This window comes from Pseudophryne corroboree, chromosome 11 (assembly GCF_028390025.1).
Source record: "Pseudophryne corroboree isolate aPseCor3 chromosome 11, aPseCor3.hap2, whole genome shotgun sequence".
Taxonomy (NCBI): Eukaryota; Metazoa; Chordata; class Amphibia; order Anura; family Myobatrachidae; genus Pseudophryne; species Pseudophryne corroboree.
This window is the reverse complement of record NC_086454.1, coordinates 46928260-46949970: the sequence shown is the minus strand read 5'-3', so window position 1 is coordinate 46949970 and position 21711 is coordinate 46928260. Positions and strand designations below refer to the sequence as shown.

The 21711-nt window shown below is 48.7% G+C and overlaps 1 protein-coding gene and 1 non-coding gene across 10 annotated transcripts in view; both read right to left on the bottom strand.

Annotated features, from left to right (window-relative positions):
* The window catches only part of SHANK2 (SH3 and multiple ankyrin repeat domains 2), a 998986-nt gene that overhangs the window by 748748 nt on the left and 228527 nt on the right, over window positions 1–21711 (bottom strand). The window lies entirely within an intron of this gene.
* Window positions 12536–12654, bottom strand: LOC134970415 (5S ribosomal RNA). The gene has a single exon (XR_010189773.1). It is a non-coding gene; the product is annotated as a 5S ribosomal RNA (ribosomal RNA).

Genomic DNA, 21711 nt, shown 5'->3' with positions numbered 1-21711 from the left:
TGATCTTACCAAAAACAAATCCCCTGCTAGCTCTGTGTATTATATATTTGTAAATGTTAATCATGTCCCCTCTTAATCTCCTTTTTTCCAGTTTAAACATGCCTAGTCTAGCAAGCCTTTCCTCGTATTCTAGTATCTCCAACCCCTTAATCAATTTGGTTGCCCATCTCTGAACCTTTTCTAGTTCCAGGATATCCTTTTTATAGTATGGTGCCATACCTCCCAACTTTGACTCGGGTTGAAGAGGGACACATGCGCGGTGAAGCCGCGGGCGCTCCCGAAAAGGGGGTGTGGCCTATGAAAAGAGGATGTGGCTTTACGGGAGGACCCGCGATCACAAGCCACACCCCTGTTTTCGTCACTGAGGGGGCATGCCCAGCGATTTGTGAGCCGCTGGCATGCCCCCTCTCACTCTGACTCCAGCGTATAGACGCTGTGCTCATGCGCACAGCGTCTATTCACCGCTGCTCTGCTAAGCAGGGCAGCGAGAGACAGAGCCTCCCAACTGCACCCCCACCGCGGGACACTGTGGCCCGCGGGTGGGACAGCGGGACAGTCCCCAAAAAACGGGACTGTCGCGCGAAAATCGGGACAGTTGGGAGGTATGTGGTGCCCACAATTGTGCACAGTTATCCCTGTCAGACCCCCCCACAGCGCATCAGCCTAGTGCTGTGCCTCTCCCTCCACGCCCCCCTCCCGGGAAATGTGTGAGATCTCGCTATTATTGCAAGATCTCACATGCAGCCTGGAGCTAGCAGCCGCCACTGCGTTTATGAATGAACAACAACACCTGCCAAAAACGATAGCTGGAGGTGTCGGAACGGTCAGTGCCACTGACCATTCATACACTGTCCGCACATCGGGCACTGTCATGCAGTAAACACTGCCACTGTAATACATGCTTGGGGTGCAGTAATCAGCGCACATATCCATGGGTCAAACATCTACCACTGGAACCCATGGACATCACCAAATGCTGGGTTTCCTCCGTTGCTATACTCGGTCAGGCCTTTACTGCAGATGTGTTCCGCTGTTTGTTGTTCTGCACTTCGTATCATCTCCAGCAAGTGAAATGCATGCCCAATCAAGTTGAAATCAGGTGAATTACGCGCCAATTGCAGAACATTCCACTTCTTTGCCTTAAATACCTCCTGAGATGCTTTTGCAGCATATTTTAAGTTATTGTTCATCTGTACTGTGAAGCAGCGTCCAATCAACTTTCAGAATTCTACCAAAACTAAGATGACAGTATGTCCCTATACACTTCATAATTCACCCAGCGGCTTCTGTCTTCTGTCATATCATCAATAAACACTAGTGACCCTATGCCACTGGAACAGAAGATGTGGTATGCTTCGGATCACAAGCCATTCCAAGCTTTCTCCATACTTTTTCTTTCCCACCATTCTGGTACAGGGTAATGTTAGTTTCAACAGTCCAAAGAATGCTGTTCCAGAACAGTTGTGTAAATTCACTCAAGTATATCACAACAGACCCATAGGGCCTGATTCAGAGTTGAGAGTAAAGCTGGCCATACACCTAAAGATTTGTGGTCAGATCCGGCTGGTTGGAATACAATTCTGGTAATATATGGGAGCAAATAACAATTGAGCTTTTGCTCCAAATAAGGCAGCAAAAAAAAAGAAAAGAAAATCTTTGCACATGGCCAAACTATGCTACATACAGGGTAAATGCTACCTGCTTTTGTATGTAGGCCACAAATGCTATGACGCTTTTTTTTTGTACAATTCAGCTAGTACAAAAAGCCACCCTACCAACTCTAATAGGCCTTACACGCTGGCCGCTTACGTTGAAAGAAATGAACGAGATATCGTTCATATCTTTTAGTGTGTATGAACCAACGAAGAAACGATGCACGGCCCCGCACTCATTCATCGTTGGTGCTGCTCCATGAAGACAGTCCGGTCTCCGGCGGCGGGTATCTTGGCGCCGGTTCGTTAGCCAATCAGAGCTCGCGGACCGGCAGCCAATCGGGAGCCTGTCCGCGAGCTCTGATTGGCTAACAAACCAAAACAAATGGAGACCAGACACAGCACATTGAGGGGCAGGAGAGGCGCTGTGCTCTCCTTCCCTCACATAGCAGCGTGATTGGTGATGGCCCGGGGGCAGGAAGAAAAACAGCGGGGGCGAGTGGGCATGATGCCCTGGCCGGCGGCGTCATCCCCTCTGCTGGGCCTGTCAAAGCGCCCAGGGCATGTGCCCTGCTCGACCCCCCTTAGTTATGCCTCTGGGTAAGAACTTACCGTTGATAATGGTATTTCTCCTAAGTCCACAGGATCCACAGGATAACACTGGGGTATGATGAAGCGACAGTGGATTTGCACCAATCGTCAAAGCTTTTCGGCCTCCCCGCATGCAACGGGCCTGTCCCTATATCCTCGCCTCCTAGCTCAGGCAAATCAGTTGTATTCCCAAAGCACAAGGCAGGAGCATCATAGATAGCCCTAATCAGGCGAGAAGAACACACATGCACACCCTTCCGTACAAGAAGGAAGAGGTTAGTGAGTAAAAAGTATACTCAAATCAGGTGCGTCAGGGTGGGATCCCTGTGGATCCTGTGAACTTAGGAGAAATACCGTTATCAACTGTAAGTTCTTACCATAACGTATATATTTCTCCGGCAGGGTCCACAGGTTATCCACAGGATAACTTTGAGATTTCCCAAAGCAATTTAGTGGTGGGGACGCTCCTGATTGGACAGGAGAATCCTTCGCCCGAATTCAGCGTCATGAGACGCAAAAGTATCCATGGCATAATGTCTAATGAATGTGTTAATGGAAGACCATGTGGCCGCCTAACATATCTGTTCTGCTGAAGCACCACGTTGTGCTGCCCATGATGGACCTACCTTACAAGTACAGTGAGCAGAGAAATTAGCTGGAACAGGCAGATCAGCTTAAGAATAAACTTCTGAAATCGTCATCCGAAGGCACCTTGCCAGTGTCTGCTTATCAGCAGGCCATCCTCTCTTGTGAAATCCGTAGAGAATGAAAAGAGAATCTGTCTTTCTGATGGCACGTAGATCCTTAATGCACGGACCACGTCCAGCGATGCATCTCCCGCAGAAAGGCCCGGTACCTGGAAAGTCGGGTCTACAATTTAATTATTAAGGTGGAATTTAGACACCACCTTCGGAAGATACCCAGATCTAGTTCTGAGAACTGCTTTATCTGGATAAAAAAAATCAGAAATGGGGAATGACATGATAATGCCCCTAAATCTAACACTCTTCTAGCTGACGCCATGGCCAGTAGAAAGAGAACTTTAGCTGTCAACCATTTAAGATCCACTTTATTAAGTGGTTCAAATGGGGCAACTTGAAGGGCCTTTAGGACTAAACTTAAGTCCCAAGGCACTGTAGGAGGAACAAAAGGAGGTTAAATGCGCAGCATTCCCTGGAAAAAAGTACGCACATCCTGTAAGCTGGTAATTTTCTTTTGGAACCATACAGCCAATGCTGACACTTGCACTCTCAAGGAAGCCACCTTCAAACCTTTATCCATTCCTGCCTGAAGGAATGCTAAGACCCTGAAAATTCTGCAAGACCTAGAGTCCATTTTCCTTTCACTGCACCAATGAATCTAGGTTTGCCATATTCGGTGATAAATGCGAGCTGAGGAAGGTTTCCTTGCTCTGAGCATTGTTTGAATTACCTGTTGTGAAAATCCTCTTGACTTCAGGATAGAGGTCTCAAGAGCCACGCCGTCAAAGGCAGTCGATCCAGATGTCTGTGATAACAAGGACCCTGCGTCAGTAGATCTGGACGTTGAGGGAGCAGGAATGGAGCATCCATCGACATTCTCTGCAGATCTGTGTACCAATGTTTTCTGAGCCAAGCCGAAGCCATTAGTATCACGACACCCTTTCCTTGCTTTATCTTTCTCACCACCCTGGGTGATTAGGTGATTGGAGGAAACACATAGGCCAGATGAAAATCCCATATCACCGACAGGGCATCCACAAAGATCGCTGTGGGATCCTTTGTTCTTGACCCATATGCGAGAACTTTGTTGTTCTGACGGGATGCCATGAGATCTATCTCTGGCAACCCCCAACTGTCGACTAGGGTCTGGAAGACCTCCGGATGTAGAGCCCATTCGCTTGCCTGAATGTCATGTCGACTTAGAAAATACGCTTCCCAGTTTAGGACTCCCGCAATGAACACTGCGGACAAGGCTGAATGATGAAGTTTTGCCCACCTTAGTGTGCGAGTTACCTCTTTCATAGCTTTTTGGCTGCGAGTTCCTCCTTGATGGTTGAGGTATGCTACTGCTGTCGCATTGTCCGAGTGGATCTGAACTGGTTTTCCCCGAAGGATGTCCTTTGCCTGAATCAGTGCCATGTATATGGCCCGAAGTTCCAATATATTTATTGGCAGGCAACCCTTCTTTCTTGGTCCATTGCCCCTGGAAACAAAACCTTCCTGACACTGCTCCCCAGCCCTGGAGACTGGCATCCGTTGTTATAATTTTCCAATCTGATATCCAATAGGGTCTCCCCTTGTCCCCTTGGGATGTCTGTAGCCCCCAGGCTAATGACCTTCTTACTTCCATCGTAAGGACTAGAGATGAGCGGGTTCGGTTCCTCGGAATCCGAACCCGCCCGAACTTCATATTTTTTTTCACGGGTCCGAGCGACTCGGATCTTCCCGCCTTGCTCGGTTAACCCGAGCGCGCCCGAACGTCATCATCCCGCTGTCGGATTCTCGCGAGGCTCGTATTCTATCGCGAGACTCGGATTCTATATAAGGAGCCGCGCGTCGCCGCCATTTTCACTCGTGCATTGAGATTGATAGGGAGAGGACGTGGCTGGCGTCCTCTCCGTTTAGAGAAGAGAGAGAGAGACACAGTAGAGAGAGAGACACAGTAGAGAGAGACGAGAGAGACACAGTACTAGTAGTAATTTTGGGGAGCATTATTACTTAGGAGGAGTACTACTATACTACTATATATACTACTTGCTGAAGTGATATAGATAAGAAGATTAGATAGTGTGACTGCAGTGTATTGTATTAATTATCTGACTTGTGGGGGAGACACTGACAGTGGGGAGCAGTTAGAGTCTGAGAGCAGGACTCAGGAGTACATATAACGTACAGTGCACAGCACATTTTTGCTGCCAGAGTCAGTGCCACACTGCCATTGTGTGACCACACTGACCACCAGTATAATAATATATTTTTTATTTTGTGATTGTCTGCTTAGGCCTCGGAGTACTAGTTGCAAGTTGCAACGTGACCTGACCACCAGTTTAATAATCAATCACCACCAGTTTAATATATATATATATATATATATATATATATATATATAAAATTGTATATAATATATATATATATAATATTGTATACCACCTACCCGTGGGTTTTTTTTTTTTCATTCTTTATACTATTACATACTACTATAGTAGCTTACTGTAGCAGACTGGCAGTCTGCGGTGCTGTGCTGCTGACCTGACAGTGTCCAGCAGGTCCGTCATCAGTCATTACATAATAAATATATATAGTACCTGTCCGGCTGCAGTACAGTGATATTATATTGATTTCATCTCATCAATAATTTATCATCCAGTCTAGACTCTATATTAGCAGCAGACACAGTACGTTAGTCCACGGCTGTAGCTACCTCTGTGTCGGCACTCGGCAGTCCATCCATAATTGTATACCACCTAGTACCTACCCGTGGTTATTTTTTTTTCTTTCTTCTTTATATATACTACATCTCATTATCATCCAGTCTATATTAGCAGCAGACACAGTACGGTAGTCCACGGCTGTAGCTACCTCTGTGTCGGCACTCGGCAGTCCATCCATAATTGTATACCACCTAGTACCTACCCGTGGTTTTTTTTTTCTTTCTTCTTTATATATACTACATCTCATTATCATCCAGTCTATATTAGCAGCAGACACAGTACGTTAGTCCACGGCTGTAGCTACCTCTGTGTCGGCACTCGGCAGTCCATCCATAATTGTATACCACCTAGTACCTACCCGTGGTTATTTTTTTTTCTTTCTTCTTTATATATACTACATCTCATTATCATCCAGTCTATATTAGCAGCAGACACAGTACGGTAGTCCACGGCTGTAGCTACCTCTGTGTCGGCACTCGGCAGTCCATCCATAATTGTATACCACCTAGTACCTACCCGTGGTTTTTTTTTCTTTCTTCTTTATATATACTACATCTCATTATCATCCAGTCTATATTAGCAGCAGACACAGTACGTTAGTCCACGGCTGTAGCTACCTCTGTGTCGGCACTCGGCAGTCCATCCATAATTGTATACCACCTAGTACCTACCCGTGGTTATTTTTTTTCTTTCTTCTTTATATATACTACATCTCATTATCATCCAGTCTATATTAGCAGCAGACACAGTACGGTAGTCCACGGCTGTAGCTACCTCTGTGTCGGCACTCGGCAGTCCATCCATAATTGTATACCACCTAGTACCTACCCGTGGTTATTTTTTTTCTTTCTTCTTTATATATACTACATCTCATTATCATCCAGTCTATATTAGCAGCAGACACAGTACGGTAGTCCACGGCTGTAGCTACCTCTGTGTCGGCACTCGGCAGTCCATCCATAAGTATACTAGTATCCATCCATCTCCATTGTTTACCTGAGGTGCCTTTTAGTTGTGCCTATTAAAATATGGAGAACAAAAATGTTGAGGTTCCAAAATTAGGGAAAGATCAAGATCCACTTCCACCTCGTGCTGAAGCTGCTGCCACTAGTCATGGCCAAGACGATGAAATGCCAGCAACGTCGTCTGCCAAGGCCGATGCCCAATGTCATAGTACAGAGCATGTCAAATCCAAAACACCAAATATCAGTAAAAAAAGGACTCCAAAACCTAAAATAAAATTGTCGGAGGAGAAGCGTAAACTTGCCAATATGCCATTTACCACACGGAGTGGCAAGGAACGGCTGAGGCCCTGGCCTATGTTCATGGCTAGTGGTTCAGCTTCACATGAGGATGGAAGCACTCAGCCTCCCGCTAGAAAAATGAAAAGACTCAAGCTGGCAAAAGCAGTAGCACCGCAAAGAACTGTGCGTTCTTCGAAATCCCAAATCCACAAGGAGAGTCCAATTGTGTCGGTTGCGATGCCTGACCTTCCCAACACTGGACGTGAAGAGCATGCGCCTTCCACCATTTGCACGCCCCCTGCAAGTGCTGGAAGGAGCACCCGCAGTCCAGTTCCTGATAGTCAGATTAAAGATGTCAGTGTTGAAGTACACCAGGATGAGGAGGATATGGGTGTTGCTGGCGCTGGGGAGGAAATTGACCAGGAGGATTCTGATGGTGAGGTGGTTTGTTTAAGTCAGGCACCCGGGGAGACACCTGTTGTCCGTGGGAGGAATATGGCCGTTGACATGCCTGGTGAAAATACCAAAAAAATCAGCTCTTCGGTGTGGAGGTATTTCAACAGAAATGCGGACAACAGGTGTCAAGCCGTGTGTTGCCTTTGTCAAGCTGTAATAAGTAGGGGTAAGGACGTTAACCACCTCGGAACATCCTCCCTTATACGTCACCTGCAGCGCATTCATAATAAGTCAGTGACAAGTTCAAAAACTTTGGGTGACAGCGGAAGCAGTCCACTGACCAGTAAATCCCTTCCTCTTGTAACCAAGCTCACGCAAACCACCCCACCAACTCCCTCAGTGTCAATTTCCTCCTTCCCCAGGAATGCCAATAGTCCTGCAGGCCATGTCACTGGCAATTCTGACGATTCCTCTCCTGCCTGGGATTCCTCCGATGCATCCTTGCGTGTAACGCCTACTGCTGCTGGCGCTGCTGTTGTTGCTGCTGGGAGTTGATGGTCATCCCAGAGGGGAAGTCGTAAGCCCACTTGTACTACTTCCAGTAAACAATTGACTGTCCAACAGTCCTTTGCGAGGAAGATGAAATATCACAGCAGTCATCCTGCTGCAAAGCGGATAACTGAGGCCTTGACAACTATGTTGGTGTTAGACGTGCGTCCGGTATCCGCCGTTAGTTCACAGGGAACTAGACAATTTATTGAGGCAGTGTGCCCCCGTTACCAAATACCATCTAGGTTCCACTTCTCTAGGCAGGCGATACCGAGAATGTACACGGACGTCAGAAAAAGACTCACCAGTGTCCTAAAAAATGCAGTTGTACCCAATGTCCACTTAACCACGGACATGTGGACAAGTGGAGCAGGGCAGGGTCAGGACTATATGACTGTGACAGCCCACTGGGTAGATGTATGGACTCCCGCCGCAAGAACAGCAGCGGCGGCACCAGTAGCAGCATCTCGCAAACGCCAACTCTTTCCTAGGCAGGCTACGCTTTGTATCACCGCTTTCCAGAATACGCACACAGCTGAAAACCTCTTACGGCAACTGAGGAAGATCATCGCGGAATGGCTTACCCCAATTGGACTCTCCTGTGGATTTGTGGCATCGGACAACGCCAGCAATATTGTGTGTGCATTAAATATCAGGATTTTGGTACTTACCGATAAATCCCTTTCTCCGATTCCACAGGGGCCACTGGAGTGTAGTTACAATGGGGAGATAGTAGGTGGTATTGGTAGCTGGCACTTTAAAAATTCTCACACTGTGGCTAGCTCCTCCCCTACTATCTCCCCTCCAAGCCAGTCTACGTTAAACTGTGCCCGAGGAGAGCTGTAATAAACAAACCGTAAGGTAGAGGAGGTTAACGACGCCCTGTAAACCAGGCGAACACAAACTAAACCTGGAACAGAACCTGACAAAAAACCAGGCTAGCCTGAACCCAACAAGCAGTCATATGGTGATCTGCAATCGTTAATCAAACAAAAATCAGGAGAAACAGCGCTGGGCGGGCGTCCAGTGGCCCCTGTGGAATCGGAGAAAGGGATTTATCGGTAAGTACCAAAATCCTGATTTCTCCTTCATCCACTAGGGGCCACTGGAGTGTAGTTACAATGGGGACGTCCCAGAGCTCCCAAAAAACGGGTGGGAAAGCGCTGAGAGTCCTGTAAAAACTGCTCGGCCAAACAGTGATGCAGAGGCCGTAAAAGTGTCAAACTTGTAGAATTTGACAAAACGAATGTCGGTTTGACCAAGTAGCCGCCCGACAAAATATTCATGGAGACCCCGCGGGCGGCTGCCCACGAAGGTCTTACAATGCGCGTAAAGCGCGCTGAATTGGAAAACGGAGGTTCCCTAGTAACCGCCCAGAAGACTGTCTGATGATCAGATGTATCCAACTGTCCAGCATATGCTGGGGCCCCGGCTATTTAGTACGGGAGCATCGTCCAGAGCAAAGAAGAAAAAACACTTCATCGAATAGCCTGAGACCTCTGTAGAGAGAGTTGACGAGCCCTGACAACATTCAGAGAGGATTGAAAACCACTAGTGTCAGATTTATATGAAAAATGGACCTCCCCTCTGGAAGAAACGACCGCTGAGGCCGAAGCCGAGCCCGGGGAGTTGCCAATAGAGTACTCCCTGAACAAGAGGCCGAACTTACGGCCGCTAGGCTAATCTCATTTGGAAGAAAAGCGAAAAAGGCAGAGACCTAAAATTCCGGTCAGTGTGGTTTGAAGCGCAGCGGAGCAAAAAAACCTCCCAGAGAAACCAAAGATGAATGGTAACTGGAAGAAGGGGGAAAAACCCCCTTTTATCTTCATTATGTTCCATAAAGTTTTCCCAAAGTGGCAAAAGCGAGAAGAGGTAATAGACTTCTGAAATCGGAGCCCAGTAGGCCTAACCGAACTAGGGAACTCCTCCCTTCTGAGGTCTCGTGAACAGTCACACGGGTAACCGAAACCAGTGTAAAATTGAACAAGGAGAAAAAAAAGGAGCCTGTTGAAGTAGACAGTCCCGTCGAGGTAGGAGCCAAGGCTCCTCTACTGACAACAGGCGTATCTGTATCTTCAAGTCATGCGTGGCCCAACCAGCGCCACCGAGAGGACTAGCACGCATAATCCCCTCCTGTGTTACTGAACATGAAGTAGAAATAGAAAAGGAGGCAGGATAGAATAACCAGAAAACTCCCCGGAGCCCTGAGGGCCTCCACGGCTACTGCCGTCCGAGAGTAATAAAGGGTTAAAGAGTCAGTCAGAACGCCCTGAGGTCGATCCGAAATCTCCGCCCACAGCGGACCAGCTGACAAAACTCCGGGGCATGTTCCCTCACCCAGGAGTCTGACCTGGTGGCTTGATCTGGAAACAAGATTGTTGTCCCCCGTTCCGAGAGGAATGGAGGCGACCACTCATTACGTCGCAACTTGACTGAAGAAATAGAGTCTCTGGTGCCGAGGAATGAAAAAACCTCTGACGGACCGTGTTGAGAAACGTCTATGCGGAGCATAAATTGGATCTGTGTCGAATCAGAAGCTCGTGGATCCTCCGGATATTCAGAAGCCACCTAATGTACAGAGTGGGATAGTAGCAGTAAATTGTCCCATTAGGGAACCAACGTCACCCACTGCCCTTGAAAAAGAGTTATTCTGTTATCTTCCTAAACTCTGTGGGAGCGGAAGAGAGAAGAGTAAAGGACCTACAGTGAAAATGAGAATCCTGTTAAGGGGGAATCTGAGAAAAGCCTGTCCAACGGAAATCAGTAAACAGGCATCTCTGAAGACAAGGGACACGTAAAACTCCCTTTCTTGTTTAAACTAGCAATCACAGACTAAAAGGATTGTAAGGCCAGAATAGGCCTGTCCGAGCCACTTGGCTTCGGAACGTGAAAAGAAAACAAAGGCCTGAGAACTGTCCTAATTCAAATGATATGTGTAAAACAGGGATCAACACCCTTTGCGGTTAGAAACCTATGGAGCGCAGCCTGCAGTATGACTCTCTTGTCATCGTAAATCAGCCGACCCATGCCGAGGGACTCCTGAGACGGTTGTAACCGCCCAAGCCTTCTCCCATCGACCTGCGCCTACCCTGGGACCCTGCAGGTGTAATGGGTGTATAGGATGACATAAAATCAGACTGGACTGAGGATGTTGAACCTCTGCTTCAGCCTTTTTACCCTGAGAACCCCTGGCGACGAAGATATCACCCGTGTGGAGTCAAAAACCTGAAAGGGCACGAAACAATCTAAAGGGAAGACCAGTAAAGGTCTGTCTTGGAGCTGGGGCAGTAGTAGGAGAAATCAAAGTGGACCTACCTCCATTGGTTCAAGAAATCCTGCAGAAAGTTCCTTCCCCAGAACCATCTGCCCCGTAGGATTTCATGTTTACTTGTCACTGTCGCAGCCCCAGAGGTCGTCGGGTTAAGACAGCCCAAGCGAAGATGCAGGGTCCGAGTCTGTAGACATGGAGACCTCCAAGGAACATAAAGCAGAATCGTGATTCTGACCTGTATCAAAGTATCAATTGATCCTGATGCGAAGCATCCTGTAACCTAGAGGACAATTGTTCCCCAACCTACCTGCTCCGGATACGGTAGAACCATGCTGCCGCATATGTCGATGGATCCCTGAGCAAGGTTGCCTCAGGAAAACGGCGGCTTGATGGACCGGCGATACACCGAGGTGTATACCCTAGAGAGGTTCTGATACCATCTCCTGCCATCTGCGGGGAAAAGATAGGAAAACAAACCCTGTTTGATACCTGATATTGTGTATTCGGGTGTCTGTCGGCCGCCTACCGGAGCCTGCCCAGCTCATCCGAAACTGAACCAGTCGCTGTCATTTTCGTCAATGGCGTGGAACCCTGATGGACTTGACGTGTCCTCCTCCTTTACCTGCAGTATCAGATGAACTGCTGTATTATGTACCTGTATATTCTGAGACACTGGTTCAGATCCACAGAAAACAGACATCAGTAATGCATGGAATGTTAGCAAAGTTTCTTTTTGGAAAGGTGTGTTTGGTCCCGCTGTGATTTGATCCTGTGACCTTGGAAACCAAAGTCCAAGGGCTTACCTGATGAGCTATTGTCTGGTTAATAGTGACATTACCTGCATCATTGATCAAACAGGGGTGTGCAGGTGCGTGGAGGGCGAAGCAGATGGCTCCGCCGCATACTTCACACCTAAGAGGGAATTCTTCGACTATCCCAGGAGAGACAAACGAAAGGAGAAAAGGTGGGTTAAATAAACAGAGCCCTACGTAAGGTCTGCACTATAATGTGTAGTGACCGATACGATTAAAATAAACTTTCTGGAGCAGCGGAGACCTGAACCAGCAACGCTGCGCTGTGGGACAGGAGTCTTAGCCCTAGGCTATAGGAGTTCTCCTTAAAGTTTTGTTTGGATTCAAACCCCTGTTCAGATACCCGCTACTAGCGTACTGAGCCGCAGCGCTATTTGTCTGATGCCTTACACGCATTCCACAATTACAAATAGCATTAGTAACTAGTGACAACAAGGAATAATAAAGGGAAGGCAACACCCCGCCCTGTATTTAGTGTACCGCTAATTAAGGTGCACCAGATGTTTCTCTGAGGTTCCGCTGGCTTTTCAAAATGGTGACCAGCCTGTGAGAAAGATGGGGGAAAATGTTATGTGCAAGATGTTGTTATTAGAAAACATTGCGGAAGTAGCCTACAGCACCTGGTATTCCCAGGCGGTCTCCCATCCAAGTACTAACCGGGCCTGACCCTGCTTAGTTTCCGAGATCAGACGAGATCGGGCGTGTTCAGGGTGGTGTGGCCGTAGGCTTTTATCCCCTATATCTGGTATTTTATGGATTTATCTATATACATACCTACACGCACTTAAATATATATATCTATATATATACATGCACAAACATAACTATATATGTATATATACACACACACCGTAGGTAAATAAATACTGCACAGTGGATCCTTTTAATTATTATTGAGCTGAGTCCCAGCTACTGTAATAGAGCAGGTTCCCTGATTTGCAAGTAGGAAAATGCTGGGTAGAGGACTCTACTGCAGGAGGAATGTATCTATATTTCAGCAGCCTGAAGTATCGAAAAGTTACAAATCCCAGAGCTGTTGCCTAGCGACGGGGAGACCTGGGAGCCCGCTGAGTAAAGCGGGTTAACTGTTAATATACCTGGGACTTTATTTGTATTTGTCTCTGAGTATGCAAGATTAGCCCACTGGGCTATAGGAGACACTGCAAATATGAAGCCAGGTCTGTGCAGGGAGGAAATGGCCGCCAGAGTGAAACTCCTCTGGGCTATGCGATAAAATCTATATAGTGGATAACTGGATTAGTGCTGAGCCACTCTGACTATATCACATTCTCCTCAGCACCATGTGCATTAAACTCACATAAATGCCTATTACACTATAACAGTGGCCGGGGAGCGGAGAATGCTGAGCCCGCTGTACAGAGCAGGAGTTAGCTCCGCCCCCCGGCTATGGCGCCTTATTGCAAAACTAAGCGGGAAGCGAGCTGTACCCTCCGCTGGGCCTGCGAGTCACCGCCGGGGAGCGCTGAGCGCTGAGCCCGCTATACAGCGCTAGTAGAGCCCTGTATCTGCTAGCCGCCGCCGGGGAGTGTTGCGCTGAACAGAGCGCGAGTCGCCGCCTGGGAGCAGGGAGCGCTGAGCTCGCTCTACAGAGCGGGACTTAGCTCCGCCCCCTCCGTACAAGGCGCCAAATTTAAACATTGCTTTGCGCTCGAGCGGGATCCCTGTGCCGGCTCTGTGAGTCGCGCTGAGTGGGTGCGGGGGGTGCGGGGAGCTGGGGGAGCAGAGGGTTATCAGAATGACACACACCCGTTTTTCAGTCAGGGTTGTATAAACACATACTCAGCCTCCCCCAATCATCCTGTCTGTTTCTCCATGAGGAGGACAGGTAAGGATACAATAAAGTACATTACAGCCCCAGAGAGCCCTTCTGGAGTGGGTTGTACAACAATAAACAGATTGCTCTAAAAACATACATAGCCACCACAAATAAAGTATACTTCACTCACCACTGTGTTCTTGGTGGATCGGCCCCGACACACGCCGCACGCAGCGGCGTCCAGCCGGAATCTTCTGTGGTGGGGTGGTCCCGACACAAGCCGCACGCAGCGGTGTCCGACCATTTTTGATACTCACCGCTGCCATGCTGCCGGAATCTTCTGCTGGATGGAGTGGCCGCGACACGCGCCGCACGCAGCGGTGTCCGCCAACTCAGGAGAGCTCAGTGTCTCCCTCAGCCGGGGCCCATCCCTAGCCGCACGCAGCTGCGATGGGACCCCGCCGGCAGCTCCCACGGTGCAGACTGGCAGTGGCAGAGCTGCCAGTCTGTGAGTGTGTGTAAGAAAAATAAAATAATAAAGAAAAAAGAAGAAAATTCTTCAGCTAAACCCAAGTGAACCAGCTACCTCGGGCACTTAACTAAGACTGGCTTGGAGGGGAGATAGTAGGGGAGGAGCTAGCCACAGTGTGAGAATTTTTAAAGTGCCAGCTACCAATACCACCTACTATCTCCCCATTGTAACTACACTCCAGTGGCCCCTAGTGGATGAAGGAGAAATGGGCAAATTCCAGCACGTCCCATGTTTTGCACATACCTTGAATTTGGTGGTGCAGAATTTTTTAAAAAACGACAGGGGCGTGCAAGAGATGCTGTCGGTGGCCAGAAGAATTGCGGGACACTTTCGGCGTACAGGCACCACGTACAGAAGACTGGAGCACCACCAAAAACTACTGAACCTGCCCTGCCATCATCTGAAGCAAGAAGTGGTAACGAGGTGGAATTCAACCCTCTATATGCTTCAGAGGTTGGAGGAGCAGCAAAAGGCCATTCAAGCCTATACAATTGAGCACGATATAGGAGGTGGAATGCACCTGTCTCAAGCGCAGTGGAGAATGATTTCAACGTTGTGCAAGGTTCTGATGCCCTTTGAACTTGCCACACGTGAAGTCAGTTCAGACACTGCCAGCCTGAGTCAGGTCATTCCCCTCATCAGGCTTTTGCAGAAGAAGCTGGAGACATTGAAGGAGGAGCTAACACGGAGCGATTCCGCTAGGCATGTGGGACTTGTGGATGGAGCCCTTAATTCGCTTAACAAGGATTCACGGGTGGTCAATCTGTTGAAATCAGAGCACTACATTTTGGCCACCGTGCCCGATCCTAGATTTAAAGCCTACCTTGGATCTCTCTTTCCGGCAGACACAAGTCTGCTGGGGTTGAAAGACCTGCTGGTGAGAAAATTGTCAAGTCAAGCGGAACGCGACCTGTCAACATCTCCTCCTTCACATTCTCCCGCAACTGGGGGTGCGAGGAAAAGGCTCAGAATTCCGAGCCCACCCGCTGGCGGTGATGCAGGGCAGTCTGGAGCGACTGCTGATGCTGACATCTGGTCCGGACTGAAGGACCTGACAACGATTACGGACATGTCGTCTACTGTCACTGCATATGATTCTCTCAACATTGAAAGAATGGTGGAGGATTATATGAGTGACCGCATCCAAGTAGGCACGTCACACAGTCCGTACTTATACTGGCAGGAAAAAGAGGCAATTTGGAGGCCCTTGCACAAACTGGCTTTATTCTACCTAAGTTGCCCTCCCACAAGTGTGTACTCCGAAAGAGTGTTTAGTGCCGCCGCTCACCTTGTCAGCAATCGGCGTACGAGGTTACATCCAGAAAATGTGGAGAAGATGATGTTCATTAAAATGAATTATAATCAATTCCTCCGCGGAGACATTGACCAGCAGCAATTGCCTCCACAAAGTACACAGGGAGCTGAGATGGTGGATTCCAGTGGGGACGAATTGATAATCTGTGAGGAGGGGGATGTACACGGTGATATATCGGAGGATGATGATGAGGTGGACATCTTGCCTCTGTAGAGCCAGTTTGTGCAAGGAGAGATTAATTGCTTCTTTTTTGGTGGGGGTCCAAACCAACCCGTCATATCAGTCACAGTCGTGTGGCAGACCCTGTCACTGAAATGATGGGTTGGTTAAAGTGTGCATGTCCTGTTTATACAACATAAGGGTGGGTGGGAGGGCCCAAGGACAATTCCATCTTGCACCTCTTTTTTCTTTAATTTTTCTTTGCGTCATGTGCTGTTTGGGGAGGGTTTTTTGGAAGGGCCATTCTGCGTGACACTGCAGTGCCACTCCTAGATGGGCCCGGTGTTTGTGTCGGCCACTAGGGTCGCTTATCTTACTCACACAGCTACCTCATTGCGCCTCTTTTTTTCTTTGCGTCATGTGCTGTTTGGGGAGGGTTTTTTGGAAGGGACATCCTGCGTGACACTGCAGTGCCACTCCTAGATGGGCCCGGTGTTTGTGTCGGCCACTAGGGTCGCTTATCTTACTCACACAGCTACCTCATTGCGCCTCTTTTTTCTTTGCGTCATGTGCTGTTTGGGGAGGGTTTTTTGGAAGGGACATCCTGCGTGACACTGCAGTGCCACTCCTAGATGGGCCCGGTGTTTGTGTCGGCCACTAGGGTCGCTTATCTTACTCACACAGCTACCTCATTGCGCCTCTTTTTTTCTTTGCGTCATGTGCTGTTTGGGGAGGGTTTTTTGGAAGGGCCATCCTGCGTGACACTGCAGTGCCACTCCTAGATGGGCCAGGTGTTTGTGTCGGCCACTAGGGTCGCTTATCTTACTCACACAGCTACCTCATTGCGCCTCTTTTTTTCTTTGCGTCATGTGCTGTTTGGGGAGGGTTTTTTGGAAGGGACATCCTGCGTGACACTGCAGTGCCACTCCTAGATGGGCCCGGTGTTTGTGTCGGCCACTAGGGTCGCTTATCTTACTCACACAGCTACCTCATTGCGCCTCTTTTTTTCTTTGCGTCATGTGCTGTTTGGGGAGGGTTTTTTGGAAGGGCCATCCTGCGTGACACTGCAGTGCCACTCCTAGATGGGCCCGGTGTTTGTGTCGGCCACTAGGGTCGCCCAGCTTAGTCATCCAGCGACCTAGGTGCAAATTTTAGGACTAAAAATAATATTGTGAGGTGTGAGGTATTCAGAATAGACTGAAAATGAGTGTAAATTATGGTTTTTGAGGTTAATAATACTTTGGGATCAAAATGACCCCCAAATTCTATGATTTAAGCTGTTTTCTAGTGTTTTTTAAAAAAAACACCCGAATCCAAAACACACCCGAATCCGACAAAAAAAATTCGGTGAGGTTTTGCCAAAACGCGTTCGAACCCAAAACACGGCCGCGGAACCGAACCCAAAACCAAAACACAAAACCCGAAAAATTTCCGGCGCTCATCTCTAGTAAGGACCATACTCTGCGTTTTTATTATCTGATGCAACCCATTCCATTTGGCAAGGATCAGATGCTGCAGAGGCCTCAAGTGGAACTGTGCATACGCCACCATGTCGAATGTTGACACCATCAATCCCATCACGCGCATTGCTGTGTGAATGGATACCTTTTGACTGTGTAGCAACTTCTGAATCCTTGACTGAACTTGGGATATCTTGTTCAGAGGTAAAATTACTCTCTGAAGGCCTGAATCCAGTACAGCCCCCAAGTGAGTGATCCGCTGTGACGGAACCAGAGACGATTTTGCCCAATTTATGAGCCACCCGTGCTTCTGCAGACACGTTATTGTCTGTTGCAGATGACACAGGAGCAATTCCTGCGACTGTGCCAGGATTAAAAGATCGTCAAGGTATGGAAAAATTCTTATCCCCTGCTGGCGGAGATAAGCTGCCATTACCACCATAATTTTGGTAAATACTCTGGGGGCTGTGGCTTACCTAAAAGGTAGGGCCTGGAACTGAAAATGCTGTTGGAGGATAGTGAACCTGAGATAGCATTGATAGGACCGAGCTATAGGAACATGTAGGTAAGCATCCTGGTTATCCAGGGATACCATATAATCCCCTGGCTCCATGGCCAAAATGATGGAACGTAAAGTCTCCATATGAAACCGAGGTACCCAAATGTATTTGTTCAGCACTTTGAGATTGAGAATGGGCCGGAATGACGCATTTGGCTTCTGAACTAGAAACAGGTTGGAGTAAAAACCCTGTCCTCATTGTGCAGGAGGAACTGGAATGATTACTCCTGACTGAAGCAATTTCTGAACTGCCTCTTGCAAAGCCCTGGCCTTCGTCTCCACCCGAGACGGGCTGGTACAAAAAAACCTTCGAGGAGGGTGCTTCTTGAAGGCAAACGCATAACCTAGAGATACCACTTCCTGCACCCAGGCATCTGTGGTAGACTGCTGCCAGATCAGTGCAAACTGAAGAAGTCCCCCAGGTGGAGGCCCACACCATCAGTCTGATGGCTTATTTTCTGTTTTACCAACCGGTCCTCTGGTAGCCCAATGCTTTTTAGTGTTGTATTGGGGCTACTTGCCATCACTTTTTCCTTTAGCTTTTCCTTGAGACCGAAAGGGTCGAAAAGCTGGAACTTTAGGTTTGAATTGGTACAGTATGTGGAAGGAAACTTTACCTTCTTGGAGTCTGCTTCTGACTCCAAAATAGCTGTAAATTCTTTACCAAAAAGAATATCTCCAGAAAAAGGCAAAGATTCCAAAACCTTCTTAGATTCTGAATCAGCTTTACACGTATGTAGCCAAACTGCTCTGTGAGCAGCTACTGTTGAAGCTGATGCCCTGGAGGCAATTGTACCCATATCCAATGGTACTTCTTCCAGGAACATCGCAGCCTGTTTCATATGTGCTACATGGGATTTTTGCTCTCTAGATGCCATTGAAAAATCCCCTTCCAATGCATCAGCCCAGGCAGCCACTGCCTTTGCCATCCAAGCTGAAGCCATGGCTGGTCTTATGACTGCCCCAGACAGGGAAAAAATGTTTTTAAAAAACCATCCACTCTCCTATCCGTGACATCATTTAATGATGTTCAAGGCAAAGGTAATATAGATTTTTGCACTAATCTAATCACGTGTATCTACTTTGGGAGCCACCTCCCTTTTTAAACAATCCCCAGCTGGAAGAGGATAATTGGAATTCCATTTCCTAGGAATTCTAAACTTCTTACTGGGTGTAGCCCAAGCCTTTTCCATGACTTCTGTCAGCTGATCTGACCCAGGAAACTCAGTCTTAACTGTTTTGGGATGTTTAAACACATGTGCCTTGGTTTTTAACACATGCTCTGCTGATTCCTCTAAGGAAAGAATGGCTTTCATTGCCTTAATTAACTCAGCTATATCCACTGAGCTGAGACCTTCCTCCTCCTCTTCGTATGCTGAACCAGAGTTTATTGAGCTTTCATCCTCCGATGAATCCGCATCTGAAACATTTGTAGCCTGTGAGGATGAAGATTAATTTACCACTGGCTTATCAGCCTGTTTCTTTTGAGAGGCTGCTGCTGGAAGTGAGAAACCGCAGGTGGGAAGCTGCATGTAAGGGTTAATCATGTAATCTATCCCTGGTACAGGAGTTGGAATTATCCGCTCAGCTATACTGGATAATGTTTGTGCAAACATAGCCCAAGGGTGATCAACCTGCACCTGAATCTGCCTTGTATTTTTCAAGAGACTCTGGTGAAAGCTAAAACAATTTGCACACAAACCATCCTGAACCAGATCCTGAGAGGTTAACCCAGTGTCACTGACCTGGTTTGGGAGTGTTGTGGACTCGGGGCTTCTTCCGATGACCGGGAAGAGGAACCGCCACTGGGTCGTAGTAGAGATGGCCGGATGTAGGTCTTCCTCATGCAGGACTAAGACGGCAGGCGGGAGGCCCAGAGGAATTCTTGAAGGTCTCCTGTAAGACAAGACTTGTAGAAATACTGAAGGCTGGGGTACTGAGATATTGGAGACACTGTGGTATTGGAGGCACTGAGGTGCTGGGAGTACAGGGAGTGCAGGGAGGCCCTTGGAGGCACGGAGGTGCTTGGAGGCACGGAGGTGCTTGGGGGCACGGAGGTGTTTGGAGACACCGAGGTGTTTGGAGGGATGAGGTGCTTGGAGGCACGAGGTGCTTGGAGACACGGAGGTAACTGGAGGCACTGAGGTGCTTGGAGGCACGGAGGTGCTTGGAGGCACGGAGGTGCTTGGAGGCACGGAGGTACTTAGAGGCACGGAGGTGTTTGGAGACACCGAGGTGTTTGGAGGGATGAGGTGCTTGGAGGCACGAGGTGCTTGGAGGCACGAGGTGCTTGGAGGCACGAGGTGCTTGGAGGTAACTGGAGGCACGGAGGTGCTTGGAGGCACGGAGGTGCTTGGAGGCACGGAGGTGCTTGGAGGCACGGAGGTGTTTGGAGACACCGAGGTGTTTGGAGGGATGAGGCGCTTGGAGGCACGAGGTGCTTGGAGGTACCTGGAGGCACGGAGGTGCTTGGAGGCACGGAGGTGCTTGGAGGCACGGAGGTGCTTGGAGGCACGGAGGTGCTTGGAGGCACAGAGGTGCTTGGAGGCACAGAGGTGCTTGGAGGCACGAGGTGCTTGGAGGCACGGAGATAATTGGAGGCACGGAGATAATTGGAGGCACGGAGATAATTGGAGGCACGGAGGTAATTGGAGGCACGGAGATAATTGGAGGCACGGAGGTGCTTGGAGGCTCAGGATGCTTGGAGGCACAGGATGCTTGGAAGCACAGGATGCTTGCAGGGACGAGGGAGCTCTGGAATCACAGCTTCCACAGGAGAAACGAAGATACTCAGGCACCGGATCTCTGCCTGGTATCTGATTTTAAATTCCCCGCCCTAGCCTGATTGGCGGAGCAGGCAGGTGACGTCAGACCTGCTCCGCCTCCTTGCCCTCGCTTGTGATGGCGGCGTCCTTGCTTCCGGGAAGCCGCCGGAGAGCAGCGCCGACCCGCCGCTGAAGCCGGAGACCGTCAGGGGAAGAGAGGCGCCGGGCAGACCAGGCCACCCGCAGGGACAAGCGCGGTCGCCGCTGCCCGAGGTTCGTGACAGTACCCCCTCCTCCAGGAGTGGCCCCTGGACACTTCCCGGGCTTAGTCGGATGTCTGGAGTGGAAGATCCGAATCAGACGAGGAGCCGTTACTTCAGTAGCCCCAATCCAACTTCTCTCCTCAGGACCATAACCCTTCCAGTCCACCAAGTACTGTAATTTTTTATGAAGATAACGAGAGTCAAGAATAGTTTTGATTTCAAACTCCGCTCCAGCTTCTGCCGCTACGGACGTTGGCCTAGGGAGTGCTGAGTGGAACCGATTCAGAATGAGGGGACGGAGTAGAGAAACATGAAAGGCGTTAGGTATTCGAAGATGGGCAGGCAAACCCAGTTTACAGACCACAGGATTTAAGACTTGTAGCACAGGGTAAGGACCGATGAACCTTGGAGCGAATTTCATGGTGGGCACCTTCAACCGGAGATTCCGTGTGGACAGCCATACCCTGTCCCCAACTTTATATTGAGGTGCGGCTTGTCGTTTCTTATCTGCGAAGAACTTGTACCGAACAGAAACCTGCTTAAGATTAGCATGAACCTTTCTCCAAATTTGTCCAAAGTGTCGTAGAGTGGACACTACAGCAGGAACCTCTATTATCGGAAGGCTTGGAAATTCCGGAACACGGGGATGGAACCCGTAGTTGACGAAAAATGGTGATTCCCCAGTGGAAGAATGAAACAAATGGTTATGGGCAAACTCCGCCCAAGGCAACAACTCCACCCAGTTGTCCTGTGAAGGAGAGAGATACAAACGAAGAAAGTCTCTAGATCTTGATTGACTCGTTCCGTTTGCCCATTAGTTTGGGGATGATAAGCAGACGAAAACTTAAGTTTAATGTGTAGAGTTGAACAAAGGGCTTTCCAAAACCTGGCGGTGAACTGTACTCCACGGTCAGAAACAATCTCTTGTGGCAACCCATGCAAACGAAAATGTTC